The 24,282-nt window shown below is 36.3% G+C and overlaps 1 protein-coding gene across 9 annotated transcripts in view; it reads left to right on the top strand.

Moving 5' to 3' along the window:
• Positions 1–24,282, top strand: part of tanc2b (tetratricopeptide repeat, ankyrin repeat and coiled-coil containing 2b) — a 178,098-nt gene that overhangs the window by 9,863 nt on the left and 143,953 nt on the right. For 8 of the 9 annotated variants that reach the window (XM_024284953.2, XM_024284959.2, XM_024284958.2 and 5 more), the window contains exon 2: positions 10,309–10,400. The exons of the other annotated variant lie outside the window; for it this stretch is intronic. The gene's annotated coding sequence lies outside the window, so the exon portion shown is untranslated. The remainder of the gene's footprint in view (positions 1–10,308; positions 10,401–24,282) is intronic. 9 annotated transcript variants of the gene reach the window in all.

Raw genomic sequence — 24,282 nt, 5'->3', positions numbered from 1 at the left:
GGGGGGTTGTAGTAAACTCTGTACATTTGAGACCTCTGTCAAATAACTGCTGTTAGTTCAGAAAATTTAAAAAGTTTGAATTTTCTGTTATTTCGGCTACAGAAGTTGTAAATTTGAAGGTATTGGACGAAATTGCTTCTGGATATGATCACATAATTTTTCTTTTGGTTTAATATTTTGGCCTGGTTAGACATGGCGTCACCAAACCTACGTTTTTTCAAACCAGGCAAATAAGGACTACAATCAGTACATCATTTCATGGTCAAATTTAAAACAAATTTACTTGCACTTGTAGTAGTTTTCATAAATGAAAGATTTAGCCTCAGAGGTGTCAACAATTTTAAATGGTAATAAATGGGGTATGACTTTCGTGGGTACAAAATCTCTAGAGGCAGTTTGATGAACTGCACTTTACTTCTCTTTACAACCTAATTTTACTTCAACAGCTAACCTTTTGGTTGAGCCCTTTTAAAATATGCGACAATGGTGTTCCACCTCTTAAACTAGGTAATAAAGTCATTGAACGGCTTTTGGATTTACAAAGTCAAAGCACCCTTATCTGTGAACTTGCTGCTTTCACCTCCGATTTCACAACTGCTTGGTGCTCTTGTGTTTTCAAACAATGGCGTTTCTGAAGTGCTGGTTGTAAAGGAAGTGTGACCAATAGATTTTTTCTCGATAGCTTGTCTGCTCTGAACGCTGAAAAGCCCCAGAGAACGGCAGCTTTTCCTTAAGGTTGGGGTCAGCGACTCCCACAGCGGGTGACAGGAAGCCAGAGGGACTGACTTTACACAACACCTAATGAGCCTCTAATTGATATCCAGCTGAAAAGCCCCACAGAGTCTTAATGCCACTTCCAATGAGCCCATATAACGTCCGCTCTTCATTAAACTAACAAGACGCAGAATGCCCAGAAGCATACATTTTTAAAGTCACAGCACTCACATGGCAGTTGGTAAGCAAGAGTTTTCTGCTGGTGTGGAAGGATAACGCACAATTGCAGCTGTACACACTCAGAACCACTCCCTTTTTTTCTGTTTGACCAACCAGAAAATTAACAGTGACCGTATCCTTTTATTTCTGTGCTTTTTTTTCCTTTGTTGGTCACAGTTTAATGCCTCTTCCAGCTGTATTCCTGGAATGTAAATATAAAGGAACTCAATGGTTTTGGTTACTTTTGGATAGCTGCAGCAGAGACACATATTTATATTTTTGTAAAATTTCCCTGCATTTTATGAGATATAATAGCTAAAATGCGATGAAGTTTAAGAAAGGGTGTTAATCCTAAGAAATACTTTAAATCCGCTCTCCAACCAGATCCTATTTTCCACGCTTTGAAGGCTCCAACCCCCTTGCCAAGACAACAGTAAGACAGTATTTCCTTAAGCGCTTTTCACTCTAAAAATGCATATGAATTCTAAATAATGGTTACTGATAGTTTAGTTGTTGCAGACTTTTACTTTTTTTTAAATCATTTAGAGTCCCAATCCCTTACTTTTAAATGTAATAAACAGATCCAGATTTTGTATATTTTTTTCTTTAATTAAACTTTTTTTATCATTTAACACAAGTAGAGCACTTATGTGAAGTAGCTCTAACCATCAAGTAAAAATAGCGTGCAAAGTAGGGGTGAGCGATTCTGAAAATTTGGGTATCGTTCCGATACCAAGTAATTACAGGGTTGGTATCGCGATACCGATACTGATATCGATACTTTTTTCTTGAAATGTTTTTTTTTAGATTAATTAATATTGTATTATTATAGATTAGTATAGATACATTTCAGAAATATACATTTTTTTTGCTAATTAAGTGTATAAAAAAGCACAGAACAGAGACTTTATGCAAATAAAAATGCTTGTTAGCTAATTATAATAAAATGAACAGACCATACATCATATACTGTAGAATAGGGCTGGGAATCACTGGGTACATCACAATACGATGCGATACATGGCTCACGATATCAATGATACTGCGATAATTGGTAAAATCATGTTTAATAACTCATAATACAGAAGAACACATATTTTTTTGGAAAATATATCCCCATTTATTTCTTAGCTTGAACACGGTCATAATAAACAACTTGTGTTTTATTTTGTGCAACAAATAATGGACACGTTAGTACAACATTGCTAAAATCAGTAATACTGTTTTTGAAAAGCATTGATACCAACTGAGTTAGAACTATCTGTAAAATTCAGTGTTAATAATAGTAAACATCTACATCAGTGCCAATAAACAGAACAAAAATTTAATAATTAAAGTAGCTGCCAGCCAGGCAGCCAGTCTCCCAACGTGCGCCCCCTATCAACCTCCAAAGGAATGTCTCACCATAGATGACAAATAAAACATTTTGCAGCCTCTTCAAATGAAAATAAAAGATCGATACTTGGTGAGAACCCATCAAAAATCAATCACAGGACTACATATCGCGATATATTGCAATATCGATATTTTGCCACACCCCTAATATAGAACATGTAAAATAGTTAAGATATATTACAATAAGAATAAGAAGGAAACAGTAACAAGTGCAAAAAAAGCAAAAATGTTACAAAAATGTAATATAACCGCACATAAACATTTGTTTAAAAATGTAATAAATGCAGTAATAGAAGTCTTGGCAACAGCAGATACTTCCTATATCTCCACGTTTGACTTTAACTAGATCTTCTTTGCAAGTCAGACATTTTTATATTTTGATGGTACAAAGAGCTTTAGGCTGTCTCTACATTGACTACATTAAGTTTTATCAAGCCAAGACAATATTTTCCTGTGTTTACATTGTTTAAAAGTAAGGATAACGGCAGCTCAAACACTGATTGTCTATGTTTTCTTTCACTCAGAGTTACTAAAAATGATGGATAGTAATCCTATTATCAAATATTGAATATGACATTATATTTATTTACTGAGCAAGAAAGGTTAATCACGTCCCAAAGCTTGTTTAGACAAGAATTGCTGTAGGGAAATGCAAAAGTCGGTGCTGGCATGAAGTTGGAGACAATTTGCTCTCAGTGTTTTACTGAGATCATATTATAAACTCCCCGCCAGACATCGAAAAGAGAATTCTCTATGACTAATGCTTTTAGAGTATTTATTCAAAATGAATAATTAAATGCTAATAAGATAAAAGGTGCCAAAAGCTGAGATATTTAAGTCAAATTTATGGAAATGATGGTGAAATGGGCAGAATTCATTCTGGAAATGTTGTCATCGACCATTAGGGAAAAATGCTTTGGCTTATTATGTTTATTATGCAGCAAACATGCATTGTTCTTTCTTGTAATAGCACAAACTTCTGAATGTTCATAATGGCTTATGGATTGCTTTAAGCTGTTGGGAGTTTTCCAACATCTGTGACGTGGCTGCAAAGAACTATTATTAGAGGTAGATTTTTAGCAAAAGAAAACTCGGTTATGGTTGTTTTTTTTAATTTCTTATTATTTTATCATTAAAGCACATAGATAAACACTCATTTTACTGCACACCTGATAATGTATTTGTTGATATTGCAGTTTAATCTCATATGTATTTTGAGTAAAAAATCAGAAAATATTTCACTTTGGTTCAAAAAGAACCTAAAATACATATTTTAACATCTACATCTCCAGACAATTCACCTATTAACCATGGAAAGCAGAGGGGTCCAATCCCAGACACCAAGGACCAGCTTCAGACTTCTTATCCACCCCTTTCCTTGCTGCTTCCCATTGGTAGAACATGCCTGATTCGGGAAATCAGCAGTAGGTTGGGTGGAAAAATAGAAATATAAGCTGGGAACTGGACACGCCTGATCTAAAGCTCGGACATGCTGAATTAAGGCTAGGGTTTTGTGTGTAGAAAAGTGTAGCCACTTAAAAGTAACTTGAGAACAACAAAATACAGTAATAAAGCTGTTACCTAGAACTCTCTTTGTTCTGCTTGCTGATGTTCATTCAGACAGTATCTTCAGGTTTTCAATTGTCCTTGTTCTTTGGGGTCACTAAAGTGTCACAAAGTTTCTGTGACACTTTAGTGACAGAGTAGAAATTGTAAACTACCTAGCTAAAGAAAAATTGTTGATTGCTAGTTGTTGTTCACCTTTCGTCACATCCCTTCAGGGGCCGCCACAGTGAATCAGCTTTGACTTATCCACACATTTGGTTTGACAGAGATTTTTTACCTTCCTAACACAACCTTGTATTTTATCCGGGCTGGGGACTAGCACAAGGAGACCCAAACTTGGGCCTCCTTATAGTACCGTTAAGGGCTTGCCTAAAGACCCACACTGGATTAAGCTCCTCATGGCCCCTGGGAAACGAACCACAACTTCCCACTTGCCAGGGAGCCGGTGGAATCATGAACGTAGGCTGCATTTGGCCCACAAGCCAAAGTCTGGCCCATGGGCCAAATGGGCCAGACTTTGGACATCCCTTCGATATACATTTGAGCAATTGGAAGGAACGCTTCACACCACTTACCAATCTTTTCACGTTAGATACCTGCCTCCTATAGAGATGTGAGTCATTTAGAGTACAATTAAAGTCATGTTGACTTTTATTTAAACAAAACTGTTGTGGTGAAATGGTGTATTAGTTGCTTTTTGTTTTGCTATTTGTTCATGTGTGTTGTCATATTGTTATCACTATATTTATCTCTAATATCAAAGTGTACAATCTTGATTACATTGTCTGTTCTATTTTAGTTTTAATGTCTTTAATGATTATTATTTAGGATATTTCTAATTGCACAGTATATTTAACATGTAGTGTTGTAGTACTGTGGTGCCAGTACTCAGGTTTATGCCTGTTTGGATCTTGTACAGAACAAATATTTAACTGATTCTTCAAGCTCTTGGCTTGTAATCTTGAATACTCATGAACAGTAACCTCAAGGCAGACCTGCCAGTGTTTGCGGTTAATTCGCACAGATGTTAGACGGTTAAGCAGTTTGCATTTCAGCAGCTGCTCAGACGCAGCCTACAAGCTGCTGTTACAGTAATCCTGTAAATGATTTGGCGAAGCAGTTATGGTGCTGTCCAATGTGACAGAGGCTTTCAAACTGCCCAACAGAGCGAGGAACATCAGAGCAAACTACTGAGCCATGGGGAAACCAGCAAAGCATTTAACAAGAAGATGTTTTTGAACAAAAAATAATCTACATTTCCTGTTTTTTTTTTTTTTTCTTTAATTAAATATCACATATTTGAATGATTGTCTGCTTTTGCTCGTCACAAATTGGTAAAGCTCCAGCAAAAAACACTAGAAATTCTTCATTGAAGTGTTTTAAATTTACTTTTGACCATGTGGTAGCATTTGGAGGGTTAAGTGAGTGGAAATGGAATGAAAACAGTCATTCAGATAGGAATTATTTTGCTCTAAAAGGCTGTTTTAGACTAAAAGTCATTATAGTGGATTGAAGCTAAAAATAAACTCCCTAAAAATAAAATATTACTTGAGATTTGAGGAAGTGATGTAGTGGGTTTTGAGTAAAAGAAACAAGCCTACAGCAAGAATTTGTAGTAGTATCCATTAAGAAAAGCCTAGCAAATGTTTTTGTGAGCAGCAGTCGAGTACAGTTCAGGAGCTTTTTCATGTATTATGGCCAGAGGGCGATGTGCTATCTGGGTTTTCTCTTTCTTCCTGCTTTTTTATCTGTTCAGTGTCTGTTTGAGGCAATATCTCTAGCAAACATTCGACAATTGTAAATGCATGAAATCTGGGTAATATGCCCATTTCAACATGGCAGTTTGAAGAAAAAAAGCAAAATTGTAACCAATTTGAGAAATCTTCACCGAATCAAAATCTGAAAGGCACTATTGATCTAAAAATGCCCAAAGTTATGCTTTTCTTTGGGTATAATATATCCTTTTCTTGGTATTATACTGCTTGCATTATAATAAAAGTTAATTACACCTTAAAACTACAGCTGGGTAGCTCTTATATTGCTTGCCTGGTTATGTTGAATTGTCAGCTGGGGGGAAGGGAGACTATGTAGACAGAGAGCTCTCAGTAAGGGGGAGGGGAATCGGGGGTGGGGTCTTGGCCACAACTCTGAGATGAATTTCTAATGACCTCCTGACACTCTTACATCCTAGAAAACGACAGAGGTTTTTTAATTTTGCTTAAACGGCATAATCTTAATAACCCAGCCAGAAAAGCCAAGTGGGCCTCATATGGTTTAAAAGTGGGCAGAAAATGTGGGCTTTTAAAATACATCAAAAGATGCCCAGAGTGGGATTTTAAAATAATTTTTCTTTCACTTAGTGCACACTGTGTGCATTTGAGAGGCAGAAGAGGGGATTCCCATCATTTTTATGACCTGTTATTCACTTTTGTTGATTTAATTCTCAACTGTTAAATAATTTAAAGCATCCAGACAGAAAGTCTTATAAAAAACATACACAAAAATAAAAAAATTATAATGCTGGAAATACATAGTTTTACTAACTGTACCCGTTTTGTACGTGTATTTTGTCTGCTACACATTCCGTTTTTCTCAGACAAAAATAAAACACGATCCAGGGAGAATGAACATATGTTCTGAGCAATCAGGCCAGTTCCTCTACTTGTTTGTCTCACTGCGCAGAGCAGTAGATAGTTCACGGTTTTTGGGCTCCAGCCGACTACATGAAGCCATTTGTACTGGCTGAAAGCTTAAAGACTAGGGGCCTCTGAGAAGGAGATGAGAGGGAAAGCTTAAATGCCATTTTCAGTTAGTAAATAGGAAGTTGGATTCTTCTACTTACAGAGCCGTTTGATCTCTGTTCTGGCCTTTTCATTTATGAATACAAACACCCAATGGACGCGGCAGAATTATGCGTACTGTCACATGATTAAGACTTGATGTATCCGGGGGGGATGTCTCAGTGGATGGTGTTTTAATGTTGACTGACAGAGTTTTCAGCGAAAATCCCATCATGGGAGACCAGACAAATAACATGGGGAGGTGTTTTGCCCCTTCGTATCATCATCTGCTTGAGGGGACAGCTGTCCAACCAATGTGACCTTTGGTTTCAGCGGTACAAGAGAAGTGTCTTTGTGAGGCCTCTGGCATACTCCTTTAACCTCAAACTGAAGCATTTCTGTTCTTTACAAATCATATCAACAAAAAGTTGCCAAATTCATCATGCATTTTGTGGTACAAGCACCAACGTTTGGCATGGATTTACCTTAGGACAGTATGGCCACTAGGGGTGTGCCAAAATATCGATATTGCGATATATCGCGATATTTAGTCCTGCGATCGATTCTCAATGGGTTCTCACCAAGTATCGATATTATATTTTCATTTAAAGAGGCTGTAGCGCTGAGCGTCTGAGTCGCGCGCCGGAACTATGGGCGCACGCTGCGTCGGACTTTTAATAGCGATGCACGCGCTCGTTCGGGAGAAGCACCGGTGAGATACAGGCTCTGTAGCGCGTGTGTGAAGCATGCCTACCTGTCAGCATTTATCATCCATCTGTAGGAGATCCACCCGGTAAGAAGTGACTTTGTCTGAGCGCTAGAATGTCAGCTATCACTTACTTCCTGTTTGCTGTGTGAACTGAGCGCGTGCTACGCAGTTGTCTGTTCAAGGACCGTCGGAATTTTCGCTTTCATGCACTTCAATGTTTAACCTGCTGCTGTACGGTGTAACTTTGATAAATTTATAATGTGACGTTTTCAAACAATGTAATTACTTGTTGCTAATGTTAATTTTAAAGTAATTCTTAAATAAAAAGCAGGATTTGATGTATGAACTTAAATTTAAATGTAATTAAACTAAAGTACATTAATTCACTGTAAAATTAGGGGTGTTGCCAATTAATTGAAGCACTTAAAATTATATTTATTGCCATTATTATGTGTGTTTTAAGGATTTTACCTATTAACTGCTGACTGACCAAATGGAAAAATGATAAAAATTGGAAAAATAATCTCAAGTGACAGTCTGAGTAAATCAGCCTTTATTTTTGGATGCTCAGCCCTTTTCAAGTGAGAGAAAAGTGCAGAAAAAATTAGGTCAATTTTGAGAGAGGCTGTAAAACATTATATTCATCATCCTTTGGTGTGACGTTCTTTTGGAGGTAGATAGCTGTCACTACTTGACTTATTTAATATTTGTTCTGTTTACAACAATTCTGCACTAAGTAGTGTCACTGCTGATCATGTTTACTATTGTTAACATTGAATCTGACAGATAATTCCAATTCAGTTGTTGTCAATGTTTGTCAAAGACATAGTATTACTGATTTCAACAATGTTGCACAAAAGTGTCTATAATTTGTTGCACAAAATAAGAAAAGTTGTTTAGTATGATTGTGTTTAAGGTAAAAAAGATAAATGGGGATATATTTCCCCCCAAAACATGTTCTATATAATGGTAGTTATTAGAGAGGATTTTTACCAATTTTCGCAGTATCGCGATATTATCGATATCGTGAGCCAGGTATCGCGTATCGTATCGTATCGTATCGTGAGGTACCCAGTGATTCCCAGCCCTAATGGCCACCATTCAATAGTTGGTTGTTTATGCACTATATATATATATATATATATATATATATATTTGTGATTTTATGGTCTGGATCCACAATATTAAAATATTTATTTATTTAGACTTCTACTTGTTGACTCAGCCTAATTAATGTCTTGGCACTTCTTTGCAAAATTCACAAAGAGAAATATACAAGCTATAATTAAAGAAAAGAGGAAAGTCTATGTGACACTCTTGAAAGCCAATTATTTACTGTTATATTTGTTTAAAATTCTTTTTTTTTTTTTACAGAACTACAGTTATTTCTATTAATTGTTTAGAATGTAAGAAAATGAACACTTGAAACATAGGGATGTTAAAGTTAAACTTTTTTTTCTATGTAAGTTTGGTGCTGTCATAAAACAAATTTTCTTCGCATGATTGATTTTAGGGCTGCACGGTGGCGCAGTGGTTAGCGCTCTTGCCTCACAGCGAGAAGGCCCCGGTTCGACTCCCGGCTGGGACCTTTCTGTGTGGAGTTTGCATGTTCTCCCCGTGCATGCGTGGGTTTTCACCGGGGACTCCGGCTTCCTCCCACCGTCCAAAAACATGTTTCATAGGTTCATTGGTGACTCTAAATTGCCCCTAGGTGTGAATGTGAGAGTGTATGTGTGTGTGATTGAGGCCCTGAGACAGACTGGCGACCTGTCCAGGGTGAACCCCGCCTTCGCCCATCAGTAGCCGGGTTAGGCTCCGGCACCCCCGCGACCCCGGAAGGGAAGAAGCGGTCAAGAAGATGAATGAATGAATGATTGATTTTAAAATGTTTTTTTAAGCTTTTTCTGTGTTTTAGTTTTGTTTGTAATTGCCATATTGCCAGGATATGACATCACTGTGCTCAGTTTTTTAGAAAATATGAAAAAATTGTTCGCCAAAAAAATCTTCAAAATAGTTTCAAAGGGCCTCTTAATGTCACCTTCAAATTACAAGTCTACTTGTCTTGTGTGCCAATCCCAGCTAAAACAAATATTGTCAAATTGAACTTCAGTGGAATTGTTTTGGAAATGTAGTCACAAAGACTGAGTTGTTTTTTTAAACATACAGGAAATATGTTTTTTTTGTGTACAGTTGAAATATATTACTTTAAAATTTAGAGGATATTTGTTTGTGAAACAATTCACCTGAAGTTACATTCACACCGCCGTCGTTCAAGCGTCCACTTTCAATAAAAAGTCTATGGGACATATGTTCAAGAACTTGTTCTTGAACATATGTCCATACCAAGTGTATCTTAAGATTTCTATTTTAAACAATCTGGAAGTGAAAAGGTACTAAGACAGCTTTTATGGAGTCAATTTAGTTATTTTCTTTTCTTTAAAAAAAGAATCAAGGAAAATGTGCACCCTGCAGAACCAAGCCCCCTTTTACAGAAACTACCTATTGTGGTCCACATCACATGACTTCTAACATCTCCCACTCAGATATTTGAGTCCTCCGCTCTTTAGATGATAGCTTCTCTTCTAATGATATAATGACACATTTAGTCAGAGTGCTTAGATGCTTTGCATCACCACTCTGAAAGCAGTTCTTTATTTCAGATCCTCCCACAGAAGAATCCTAATAGCTGCCTCAGTCTTCTGTGACAACCCGTCCTTGTTGCCCTCCATGCTTTTTTTCTGAATCACCAGCTACTGTTTTGTAGTTTTTGTTGGAAAAAGATCAGCGACAGAGTGAACGGTTACATGCCAGAGTGCCCACTCCACTGGGCTTTATTTCAACTGAACCAGATGTCAAGTTGTCCCTGCGATCTGCCAGGTCAGTCAGCTGAAGGGAAAGTTTGATTTGACTTGGGTGTCTTTGCAGAGAGCGCTGGATTTCCCCACTGCGAGAGGATACATGACCGGTGAAATGTAGTGCCTCGCCGCTCTCAAAGCCGGATTTGTTGTCTGTTCATGGTGAGTCCTCAGCAACTACAGTTGTCAAACATCTTATCACATCAACATGGTAGAAAAATGACCTCAAATAAAACAAAAACACATAAACAAAGATGTTTTATTCTTTTTTTTTTTAATCTTATCAAGCATCATACATTTTTTACATTTGTATTGTTGCCTCATATTGTAGCTGTATATAATGTATTATCTTGTTCCTGAAAGAAAAAAAAAACAAACATTTTGTTGAACTTTTAATGTTTTTGACAAACGTGGGTGTGGACTTACCGTCAAGCAAAGGTGGGCACTTGCCTACGGCCCCACTACCTTAGGAGTCTCTGAGATGAACCTTTAATAAAATCTGTCTAAAATAATTAGGGGTGTAGGGAAAAATTTATTTGGCGATATATCGCAAAATTTCATTTGACGATACTTGTATCAATTTTAAAAAATGCTGACAAAGCGATATTTAGGTAAACGTGAACAGTCCTGCCCACCACTCAAAGGGGAATTATTAACGAAGTATTGCTAAAACTATGTCCTGGAAAGTTACAGTTTTTTTTTTTTTTAATTTAGACTGAAAACGGACTAATCATAATTCAGAAACCACTTGGAACACTTTTGTTTTAGATCAAAAGATTATTGGAGTTGGAGTAAAGGAGTTATTGCTGTGAATGTGGTAAAGGTTGCTTTTATATCTCGCAGACGTTGTCAGAAAAACTGTCCTGTTCTTGAAAAGCGTCCTGACTTCTGATTGATGTGTCAGCTTGAGGCCATATGTAATTACTTGTTGACTAGCCAGCCGTGAAATTGTTGTTTTTGGCTCTGAAAGAGATCTCAAGTCGAAGCAAGGCCTTCAGGTGTTACCATATTCAGAGAACAACTGTTGGCGACGGCGTCAAGAATTGATACAAGGATCTTTATGAGTGAAAACAACAACAACAAAAAGCAGGAAATCAAATCTTTACAGTTTCATTACCAGCTATGGTCCCATTATTTTTTTGGACTAAGAGTCAGCCTGGAGAATAAGCTGCAGACGCCAAAAAATGCACGATAAAGGATAAAAACAAATATATATATATATATATATATATATATATATATATATATATATATATATATATATATATATATATTTGTTTTGTTTACTGTTTATTAAATTTTTAAAATTCAATTTAGGTCGCACCCCAGCCAAATAATGTAAAAAAAAAAAAAAATTATGCTCCAAAAAATACAGTATATGTTTATTTTTTTTCAAGAGATTTTCAAACTTTGCATTTATCATTAGACTTCTGTTTATCATGTTTATTTTTTTTTCTCATTTGTTTTAAGCAAACAAACAAGTTGTGTTTGGAGAGTTTGGCTCCCAAACTGAGCGACACTCGCTGGCCCACATGTATACAGCTGTGACCAGTAAAACGCAGGCTGGTAAATGGAGTGGAAGACTAGCCCCATTAAACTCTGGCTCTCCTCTGAGAAGGAGGCTAACAGCTCTGAATGCTGGCCTCTTGCTCCCTGGCAGAAAGTGCTGACACAATTTTTTGTCTGACAAAAATGCCTTCTGACCGCGCGACACTGGCTCTTTTCTTTCTTTTTGATTGCACCGCCGTAAAGCTCGAGCTACACAAAAGAGACCCAGTGTGCCACTGCCGTATAGAGGGTGGCGTAAATTATAATCAGGCCATAAACTAGCACAAAGTACTGCATTGCTCACAGTTTAGAGGGGGTGAAGGGAACACTTTGTTTTGGAGAGGTGATTGGGATTTTACACGTTTTTGTAACTTTTATCTCCCGCCGGCAAGTTATTCTGGGAACCGTCTCTGTCAAGGTGTCCTATTTAACAGTATACGATGCTCTGCGACATCTGTTATATCACGTCATTTAATCTGCATTTAGGAAAAGCACCCTTTTCTTTTTAGCTGCTGTGCAGATCTGTCAGTTTGATATTGACCCATAGTGGTGGCTGCAGTGTTGGCGAGCGGTGCAGAGAAAATAAATATCTCTTCTATCGTAAATTATTGGCTTCTATTCCCTTTAGTATGCATGTCAGAAATGATGGCAGGCATTCATATTTTAGAAAAAGTGTTGATGTTTTTGCTGCATATTTCCCACCATTAAAAAGCTTTGATTTCTTAAACCCCAGTCAAGCGATTGCATTTTCTTTAATAGTGTTCATCATGTATTGACCAGTGGCTGCAAATCTCCCCTAAGTGCTCGTGGGGATGGTGATGGTTAGATTGATCAGTGTTGTCAAGCTGCTAAAGGGAATGTGAAGAAGGTTGCTCCCCAGTGGGATGTGTGGGTGGTGAGCTGCAGCCTACAGCTTTTTGAAAGGGAGCTATGTTAAATCTGACATATCAAAACCGCCAACACTGACAGCTACTGAAAAACTCATTTTGGAACCATCATAAAGCGTGCTTGTTTTCTTTTTGCTCTCCGAGATGGTGATGGAGGTCTGTGTTGACGTGTGTGTTGAAGTTGTGGTTCTTAAAGGATATAACGACATCACTTGTTCTTGTTCTTTCTTATATGAACCCACTACAAAGCACCAAAATCCACATTTTATATGACACTGGCAGCAACGTGGGAGAGTTTCGGTTTGGTACCCATACCAAGTAAAAACCAAGTACTACCACTCTCATAACAAAAACCGCGAGGCTGACTGAATATTTAACACAGGCTACTTTTCGGGAGATCTTGTTGACTTTGTCGCGGTGTAGAGCTGCTCAAAGAGGCTCAGTGGGCTGCCAACTAGTGGTCGGGGGATCAGATGGAAAACGAAAGTAAGATACTTAAGGACGTTCATAATTTTGTTTTGTCAGCATTTTTAATTAATACAAGTATGGCCAAACAAAATATCCAAATATATTACCAAATATTACAGATTTTTCCCTACACCCCTACTGTTTACTAGCACATGTCCACCTCCTCCAGTTGGACGAGGCTCGGTGCAAAATGTAAAATTGGTGCAAATTTCATAAATTTTGCTCCAGGATTTTTCTTTCACAGCTCTATTCCGATATATGAATTACTTGGTGTCATACAATTCCAGCCGGGAACAAACAGCAATTATCAATTTCTCTTCCATTATCAATTTTCAAATGGTTGGCTCATTCATGGATTAAAAGAAACGCCATAAATACTACCAACTCTGAGTCCTTGATTAGTCAAAGTTCTGGTTTAACTTTCAATGCACGTTCAATGGCCACACATTTTGTATATGGAGCCCAAAAACTGTTGTAGAAAGCTGTGTAGCAACACTCGAACATAAGAGGGTTTTTTTGTTTTTGCTGGTAAGAAGTGCATCAACTTTACAGTTCAATTCTTCGCTGTTAGTCATCCTCCTTCTTCAAAAAGAAATGCTCAGTTCTGTCTCCTTACTTCTATGGTTGAAGCTACCAGCTGGTCTAATTGTCATTCTGCTCATTTAAGCATGCAGACCGCTGCACTGATGTTGAGCGGAAATTTGCTCACCCCGGGATGTATTAGTAATTATGTCTAAAAGTGGTCTCAGGTGTTTCTTTTTTTCCCATATAAGGAATTCTTAGTTTATATTAATTAGCAGCATGGAAATATTAGGATATATATAGCATAATATATTGTTATTTTGCTCTTTCTTCAATTGTTACCAGAAATATCTCTTGAAAAAAACGTGTTTTGAAGGAAAAAAGGCTATTTTCAGTAGATCCTTTTATCGCCAATCAAATGCTGTTTGCCATAACTTTGAATGGGTTCCAGTACTCTTCACCGAGACCAAAGGCTCCAGAGAGGGAATAAATAGCAGAGAAATCAATCTCTGCTAATGTGTGGTTTGAAAATAACATGCTGTGAACAGCATGAAAATAAGATCTGCATTGTTGTATTAGCAGAGCTCTGCAACTGTCATTCCACTTCATACATAATTACTGTGTAGGAAGGAGAAATGCAAAGTTGTCGTATATTCATGTTTATTTTGTCCAAACAGGAACCCTGCTTCCTCCACTTTCAAAATTCTTGGCCTATAAATAATAAATCAGTTCAGACCTGCGTCTGCATTTAGTTTTTCAGTGTGAATGTTGGATTGACTAGAGGAGTTCATGTCTACTGTAGGATTATTTACATTAAACAAAATAGAAATACAAAATATTATTGTGCAGAACTAATCAGTGACCAAATGTTTTTATTATACTAATTATAATTATACTACTTTTAAGGTTTCAGCTTAGGCCCTATTTCTTGAAGTTGGTCACTACCTAATTTTTTTTTTAATCACCATTACCAGCTCAGTGGCCTTGTGGTATAGTGTTCACCCTGAGACTGGAAGGTCATAAGTTCAAATCCAGGCTGAATCATATAAAGACTCCAAAAAATGGGTCTCAATGCCTCCCTGCTTGACACTCGGCATTAAGGGGTTGGATGGCGTTAAACCACCAAATGGTTTCCCGAGTGCAGCTGTGTCTGCAGCTCACCCCTCCCCCAGGGGATGGGTCAGATGAGGAGAACAGATTTCACATACTTAGGTGCATAACAAGGTGCAAAAGGTCCTCTGTTCATATCCTGGACGAGCCCCCACTTAGTTTTGACTGTCTTTAAACTGTAACAAAGAAGTGGGGAGATGAAACCGGTTTAGCAGTCAAAACACTTTAATGTGTATAAGATCACCCAATGCCATGGAGGCAGAAAGTTTTACCCAGTAGCTTTAGAAGAGTTTACAGTATCCAAGGAGGAGTTTAGTTAACTTTTGTGTGCATCTTGAATGTCAACTTCTGTTTTAGACATATTAGGCAATTATAATAAATGATGTGAAATTTTTCCAAGTAATTCAAAATTAGACATTTCTGTATATGAGTTTTGAGTTCTAAATGAAATTTCTGATCAAAGCTGTTAAATTGAGACAAGAATTTACAGGTCAGAAACAGGTCTTGCTTTCATTGTATAATTAATTTGATCATCAAATATGATACATTTAGATTTATATAGTACTTAAAATCTAATGTGTAATTTAAGCATTTGTAACAATTATTGGCACATGTATTATTATATGGTTAAAAAAATCAAAGTATTCCTCTGAATGAAGGATAACATTTATGTAAAACAGAAAGATCCAGATGATTTACTGAAACACCATTGGAGCATTTTATCTTTTTACAAATTCATCAGCACCTTTCTCCTTCATTTAAGGGTCTTGATGCGTTTTTAGTTTCTTTTCTTCAGAAGTTGATTTGTAGTATTGTGTCAAAATGTGGCTGTAACCTCAGCACCGCGTGTCCGTGTTCACCCACTCATGATTGACACGCCGTGAGGCGCCGGCTGGAATCTAACAGACATTTATTGGTGGCTATCAAGCTGCCACCAGAGGTCAGTCGCTTAGTTAATGTGCTAATTGGCTTTCGGTTTCCTCTGGTCTCGTCTTTGCTTTCAATCAAACGTCACACCAGCATGACGGCAATTAACATGGCAGGCTAAGCTGGAATAGAAATCAGTTAAGATCTTTGCTTTGCTTCCCACGCAGCGAATGGCAGTCCTGAGGGCTGCCATTGTCCTTGTGAGGCACACTTTCACATTTTGCCGCTAATTCCGTTCTCCTGCTGGGATTGAAAAAAAGTATTTTCACCAAATTTTAATGTGGAGCATATGAAATGTAACAATATGACAGGAATGTTTGTAAATGAGTGGAGAATCTAAAGTATTACCTTTGATTGAATTTTAATTTTAATGAAAATATTTGGTATGAAATACAATTAAAGTTGAAAAGTAATCAAGTCAGCATCCTAAGACGGAGTATTAGGGCCATAAAAAAATAAATGACAAGGGAGAATAAATTAATAAAATTGTGAGTAAGAAAGTTGTAATTTTATGATAATAAAGTTGTAAAACGGCCTTTTCTTCGTTAAATTAAGATGTACTAATTTTCTTGTGAAATTATTACTTTTTTCTCATAAATTTCTGACTTTATTCTTGTAAAATTACAACTTTTTTCTCAGAAATTTAGGATTTTATTTTGTAAAGTTATGACTTTTTTCTCATAAATATACTACTTTACTCCTACTTTTTTATCATAGATTTAGTATTTGATTTTGGTTCAATTATTCCTTTTTTCCTCATAAATTGACCTTTTTTATTTTAGTAAAATTATGATTTTTTTCTCATAAATTTCCAACTTTACTTTTGTGAAATTACGACTTTTTTTCTCATATATTTCTGAATTTATTCTGGTAAAATTACAACGTTTTTTAGTAATTGTGTCAGTAGAGAATAGGGTTGGATATACAGTTCTATTTTCAAAAGAAAACAATGTTTACTGTAATCTCACAGAAGTACAGAGAACTCCGCCCACCCTAAAGGTATAGTTAGAACGGGATGGATGGATGGAGTGAGAGAGTATGGCTTCAAACAACAGCAGCAAGAATAGAACAGATCGATGACATATTGCCGACCAGCCAAACAGGAGGAGGGAGATTGAAAGCGACTCTATATATGTCGAATGGGTTCTCAAGATGACATTTGGTGCTGAAAAATTGACTTTCTGCCTACAACTGGGCTCGCCAACTCACACGAGTCAGAAAAACATGTCCAACTGTCAAAAGTGATTGTTGACAACAGCTTGTTTTGTTCACATCTGGGGAAATAAGGCTGCAAATTACACAGGCATGGATGGAATCAGAATTTTATTGAAGCGGCACTCTGACTGAGATGGGAGATGAATCCGTTTCTTGATGAATTATGCATCGTTCCACTTCCGCCTGTACACCTCTCCCGTGCTCACGCTCACTGTAGAAATTCTTGATCCATGGTGAATTAAAAGCGCACCCTTTGTAATCTCCTCTTATCTTATCCACAAACTGCTTTTGGAGGGAACATGCCTGCCCTACCAATGCAAATGAGCTGCAGTGTTGGAAGGTTTACGCTGCACTGCCGTCCCATTCTTATGTAATCAATTTCTTATGGTGAGCAATGAAATAATAAACACTTTTAACAAATATCCATACCACAAAAAGCAAAATGTGCTTGAAAATTCCTCAATTATAATGCTTTCTGTTTTAACTTGAAGTAAGAAACCCATTTCAAAAGTGGATAAAATACAAAAAAGGTCAAGAATAATGAAGATAATAAAAGCACTTATGGTTAAATGGGGTTACCAAAGAAAAGGTAATTATTGTAATTAGGTTTTACTTCACTTTAAAGTTAAAAGATGAAGGGGCTATGCTCTAATTATTGCTGAAAGGATTAGGGCCAAGGGGGCTTTATGACTCTTTATTTTTTTTTCATCATAGGAATAAAAAGAAATTCAGAAAAGACTTCAATACTTCAAAGATTAATGGAAAAATTACAATTCTAAAATTAAAGCAGGAACTTTAGATATATATTCAGAAGGAAAAAAAGAGCAATAAAAAGTCAGAAAAATAAAAAAAAAACATAATCATGAGAAATAAAGCCTTAATAATCACAATGTAAATATATAGTAATGAAATGTATATATAAATGCATTTGTGCATTTTGTATTCTGTACTATAAAAAAAAATTAATTAGAACCCCGGATTTGATTCTATCCTTTTTGCATCATTTTTAATATTGCAAGCAAAGTTTGCATAAGACATTACCATTAATATATGCTGTGAAAATGTATGAATGGGTCAATTTTGACCCAAGACAGGAAGTTTTTTCTTTTTTTTTAATAACTAAGACAATAGTTGTTGCCTCAATACTTATATTCTGTTTGGGTCAAAACTGACCAGTTTTCACACTTGAGAGTGGGTCCGTTTTGAGCCAACACTGGAGGATTACAAAGCTTGAGTGTTGTCTCAACCCTTGCATTGTTTCAGGTCAAAACTGACCCATTTTCAACTGTGAAAACCAGTCAGTTTAGACCCTAACGCAAATAATTGTTGCAGCAACAACTAATGTCTTAATTGAAAAAAATCTTCCCAGTCTAATTCATGCTGGGCCACAATCACTTTTAATTAGACATCATCACATCCTACAAGGTTAAGGATTTAGGACAGGTTTTAGGGTCCATACAAAATCAATCTTACTTTTTTTTTACAGATTTTTATCAATTCATCAAACCCATGACTTGATTTAAAAAAATATAAGTAACAGTAGAATTTAACCCTTTTCAAAGGACAAAACATTTATTTAGTTTTTAAATGTTAAGAAATCATTGTTTTATTATGAAAAAAAATCACCTATGTTTATTTTATATGACTAGTTAGGTAAAATAAATTATACAAAAACTACAAATACATTGATAAAAGATTTGAAATATATTAATTTATTATTATATATAGACAATACTAAGCTCTTCTACTATTTATTGGATTTTTTGGTTGGGCTTTAACATTTATGATCATATATAACCTTATATAAAGCTTGGAACTTATGACTTATATAAAATATCTATTTAATATATCTTTGATAAGATACGCTGATCAATCTTCTTTATAAACCGCTGAATTTGTCTCTCTGTGGCTGAATTCTGCTGTGCTGTTCAGTTTTATTGTAAGTTCATTATTTTAATGATGGAAGTTTCACCTCACTTCTGTTTATTTAGAAATTCTACAAATTGGAAACAGTCTTAAAAATTTGCAAAATCGACTTTCAATTTGGAATTTTAAATAAGAAGTTACCATTATTCTACACCATAGAAGACTGTAGTTTTCCAGGGCATTGGTGAAATCCAGCTTTCAAAATAAAATACAAGATTCCTTAAAAATTAAATTGGCTTGCAATCATTACTTTTAACTGATACAAAACACATTTTCCTTTAAAGTTGCCCGTTACATTGAATATAGTAAAAATACTACTTAGGTTTTTCTGCTCCACTATGTATTACAGCTCCTCCAAGATGTGATAATGAGGGAAACAACAGAGACCAGCTCCCTTTGAAGCCACGCTTAACTTAAAGCTTCTCACGCCAGTTCAACATCCAAGTGGTGGAGTGTAACAACAGCCTCACCACAGATGTGAATGAACTGCTTTCTGTGCTGATCAACCTGACATTTCACACCTGGATGTCATGCACGCATCTTGAGAAGAAGTCACAGCGATGCAACGCTTTAATTAGGTTGGAGTTCTATTTTTACAACTTTATGGTTAAACCACCAAACAGTTATTTTGCCTGACTGCTTGAAGGTGAAGTGCGGGTTTCATGCACACTTAATATTTTCTTTGCAGAATAAACTTTGTTTTCTTCATCATCCACTTCTTTGAAGCAGATTAAAACACTTACCTTAAGCTTTATCTTAAAGGTTAGCCAAACAAGGAAGTGGGAGGCTGACTCCACTCGCAGCCGAAATTCGAAAATCCAGTTCCAGGAGTGGAGCTGGGGAACTGGACTGTCATTATTACTGGAGCTGTAGATCATGACGTGGGACTTAAATACTGTAGTTTGACTAATCATGAAATTCAAATGTAATTCCTCATTTTAACCTATAGGGGGCAGCAGACGGTTTTTGACTATATTTTAAAGAATTATACAAGTTTATTTTAATTTGTCAAAAATTTGGCAATGACAACAAACAGCACTTTTAAAGCCTCATTTATAGACATCAACAGACAAAAAAAAGTTGATGTAGTGTTTTGTTACCCTTTAAGTTAACCTTAAGTCTAGAACACATGTTCAAGTGGCCATTTCTAAAGAAAAGTCTATGTAAGAACCAGAAACTTATATTGTGTCTTGGTTGAGTGTTAGTAAGTGTAAGGGGAAGCCACTGAAGTTGTATATTTGTGAAATTTAAAAGCAATATATAACTTTCTCTAAATAACCATAGTTGTTACTAAGGAGGGGATAAATCGAAACAAGAGCTAAAAAAAATTAAACACTAATCAAAGAACTACATTAATAACTTATCCTAACACTCCATATAATTAGTAAAGCATTTTCAACAATGTCTTTATGAACTTACATGTTTGATACCAATAATTTTGATATTTTAACCCAATTAAATCCTGTTAGCTAGCATGCTAGCTGGAATGCTACAGGAAGTGTTGACGTGTTAGCAAGCTAGCAAGCTAAAGGGGGAAGCCATCGAGGAAGAGGTGTATCTTTGAAATAGCAGTATGAGAAGGATAGAAAAAGGAAAAACATTTGATTTTAAAGCATGGTGTACATTTTACAAAAAAGAAAACTGCTCATGGAATGCATTTAGCTGAAAAACAAACAAACAAACAAGTAAATCAGTAAATTAAAAACAGTGACATCTGGTGGCTTTTAATAACTAACAACACCCATCCTCAAAAAACTAAATACATAAAAACAAATAAAATACATTTGTCTTTGCCACTCTTTAATGTCTGATTTTTTTTTCAAAAACAGAGCTTCAATCAAATACCTATCAAAATAAAATATTTTTGTTGGAGATCTTGCAAATGAACTGCATTGCCCAACAACATCCTGTCTGTCGGTGCAGAACTGCAGTGCAGCTGAATGGCTGTCTAATCTCACTATCCACTGCTTTGCTGCTGTTGAGCGCAACAGTATAAACCCATTATTGCAAAATGTAATGTTATCATGGACTTATGAATAAATGCAAAAAAGCTCTGCAGTGCTGGAGTAAGGCGTTTAATCTGTGCACTCACAGAAACAGGTTTTTGGATGACTTCCTGTGAAAGTAAACTCTGCCCGGCGCATTTATGCTAAATATTGATTGTCACAGAAATCACCATATTTTTGCCATTTGGACTCGCAGGGTGTAATGAAGTGTAACCCAATCGGTCAAATGCTATAAAGGCACTCAATTCTGATGCACATCAAAGCAATCAAGAAAACAGTGAATAGGAAAATATGTAAATATTTTCAGACTTCTGAGAATTTAATTTCAACATCAATTCAGACTGTAGATGGCCTCAGATTTAAAATGTTCAGTGAAAATGTTAATGGAGTTTGCTGTATTCTAAGACTGACCTTCATCATGCAATGACTAGCTGCTCCTTTAAGCTGCCTGTCAAACCCTGAACCATTTCTCCTCCTGGACCCCCGTTTGATTTATTTAAACAGCACTGAAAGGACAAATGGGACTGCCAAGAGGATTCATGCAGAGTCGAATGGTTGATGAACATTACATGTCATTATATTTCAGAGCAAAGACCAGGTTCATCTTCATCATTTAAATAATAGATTCTTTGTAGGGATGTCCCAATCCGATCACATGATTGAAAATCACTTCAGCTGATGTGATCGGAAGTCAGTTCGAATGACCTGATCTGAAATCAATTCGGATGACATGATGTTAAAATAAGGTCAGATGAGGTGATTTTGAAATCAATTCCAATAACGTGATTGAAAATCCATTCCAATAATGTGATCGGAAATCTATTCCAATAACGTGATCGGAAATCAGTTTTAAAAACATGATCGGAAATCAGTTCTAATAACATGATCGGAAATCCATTTCAATAAAGTGATCAGAAATCTGTTCCAATAACATGTTTGGAAATCAGTTCCAATGAGGTGCTGGGAAATCAGTTTGAATTAAATGATTGGAAATCGGTTCAGATGACGTGATTTTGAAATCAGTTCGGATGACATGTTGGGAAATCAGTTCCAACAATGTGGTCAGAAATCAGATGGGATGAAGTAACCGGAAATCAATTCTAATGACATAATTGCAAATCAGTATTGATGATGTGATGATAAATCAGTTTTGATGAAGTGATAGGAACTCATCACTCACTTAGTTTCAGACTCGATTGGAATCAAATGTTGTAACCCAGTCAGATATCTATTTTATCGGATTTTGATCTGAAAAACATTTAAAACTAGGAGTAGGTGTATCTTACATTTGTCCTAACGTAAACAACAAACTATAAAGGCATCTCAAAAGAAAGAAGATGATTGCCAAAGTGCAAGCTCTGGAAAAAGTGATTGAACAAAAATACATAATTGCTCCAAAACGAATAAATAGTACATTGATGTGAGCCAGTCATTAATACTCATCATATTCATGCCACATCAATGGTTTTTAAAAAACTAGGTGATCATTAATTTTTAGGAACTTTTAGTAGAGATATAACTCACATATCATCATAAATGTTCTGAAGAGACTAACTCTACAGTAACTAAAATCTAATTATCACCTATTTTTACCAGGTAAAATGTAATTACTTTTTGTAGATGATAGTTGTACTATTTTTGCTTGAGTGAAAGTAACTTCACAGAAGTGCTCTGTTTAAGTGTTAAATTATAAAAGAAGGTTAATAAAATAAAAACAGGGGAAAACCTGAATCTGTTTATTGAATTTGTTCATTTTTTTAAATGGGTTACAAAAGCATCCGATCAGAATACTCAAAAGACTCTGAATGGGATAAAACCGGATGAGGACATCCCTAATTCTTTGGCGCCTTTTGCGTGGCTCCATTTGTTGCAGCAGCACTTGTGAATGGCCAGCAGGTGTAGCAGTGAGGTCTATGAATATAGAGGAAATGATGGAGGACTGCTGCAAATATTTCAACTTATATAGATCAGTCACATGAAACATCTATTAAATTATTTGACCGCCATGTAGCCTGTTTTATGACATGATTTTACCTGGACATGAACTACCCAACCTCAAAAACGATACTTCTGGTTGCTAATTTCTCCTGCAGGTTCAGTCTGTAGGACATCTTTGTGAACATTGCGACTCCCCCACCTAACATGTTTAATGTTGTTCACAGAAACGACCCCGAAAAGAGCGAGGAGAGCTAAAGTAGAACATTCCTGACATAATAGAATCAGAGCTGCGCTGCTGTTGTCGTTTTGATGTCTGCAGGGAGGAGTGCTTTTTCATAAATCACTTACAAGCTGTGCCGTCTGCCATTGAAGAGATTACAAAGAAGACATGCAGGAGAACTTTGAAAAGATGTGGTTAGACAGCTCTCATTGAATAGCTGTGTATTGTGATCTGTTTTTTCTCATGTGCGTAATCTGGCTAAGAGAATTTGAACACCTACCTGCATGGCAAACAGTGTTATTTGGTCTTCCCAGACATCCTCTAACCAAACAAGGCAAAATAATACGTTCACTTTCATTTGGCGCTCTGTGATTTTAATAAAGGTTGACAAGCTATTTTTGGGCTTTTCCTATGAATGGATTTGAGTGAGAGGGCAGAAAAGGTCTGAGCCTGTTCAAACTGGGGACAGAGTTTGTAATGAAACCGTGTGACAGCTGGCTTGTGTAGGAGGACTCCAGCTTCCCCTGGGATCACGCCACAACCAGAGCACATGGCGATTCACTCTGTGTTTGTGATGCCCTGTTTTGCAAGTCCTATACTTTCCCAAGAATTGAGTCCAGCTAAGTTTAGTACAGATTTGTTGTTTATGTTCTGTAAAAGGTTGGCCAAACCTGTCAGCTGAGATAAAAGTTAGAATGATGTAAACTAGAAGCATAAACATACTCCGTATTAATAAATTCTCAAGGTCGTAATATATTTTTTAATTTCTTTAAGGTAAAATACATTTGTGGATGGTGCACCTACATTTAGAGAGAAATCATTTGGGCAAAATGATGTATGTTTACTTTGTGATTAACTAACCATATGACACCAGCCTGTATCCCCCATGAGGCAGTTGTGTCTAAGGCTTAACTCAGTTTCTTGCATTCGACATCTTTACCTCCAAAAATCAGACAAACCTCTTTTTTTTCCTTTATATCTTACCACTAAATTGGGATACAGCATGAAGAGTTAACCATTTTAAAGACGGAGATGAACTGTACAGAATAGTAACCCCCCCAAAAATCCACAAATTCCCAAACATTTATGGGAACTTCTGCAGGGGGCTTGGAACAAACTCTCTAAAGAATATCTCATTTCTATTGTTGAAAGAAAGCTTTCTTCAGCTGTTATATCTGTAAAGCGTACTGACTTCAATGAGTCATACGTTCAGAAAACATTTTAGTCTGAAAACTGATTCCAGGATAAAATTTTGTAACTCCAGTTGCTTATTTGTA

Source organism: Oryzias melastigma, linkage group LG19 (assembly GCF_002922805.2).
Source record: "Oryzias melastigma strain HK-1 linkage group LG19, ASM292280v2, whole genome shotgun sequence".
Classification (NCBI taxonomy): domain Eukaryota; kingdom Metazoa; phylum Chordata; class Actinopteri; order Beloniformes; family Adrianichthyidae; genus Oryzias; species Oryzias melastigma.
This window is presented reverse-complemented; position numbering and strand designations above follow the sequence as displayed.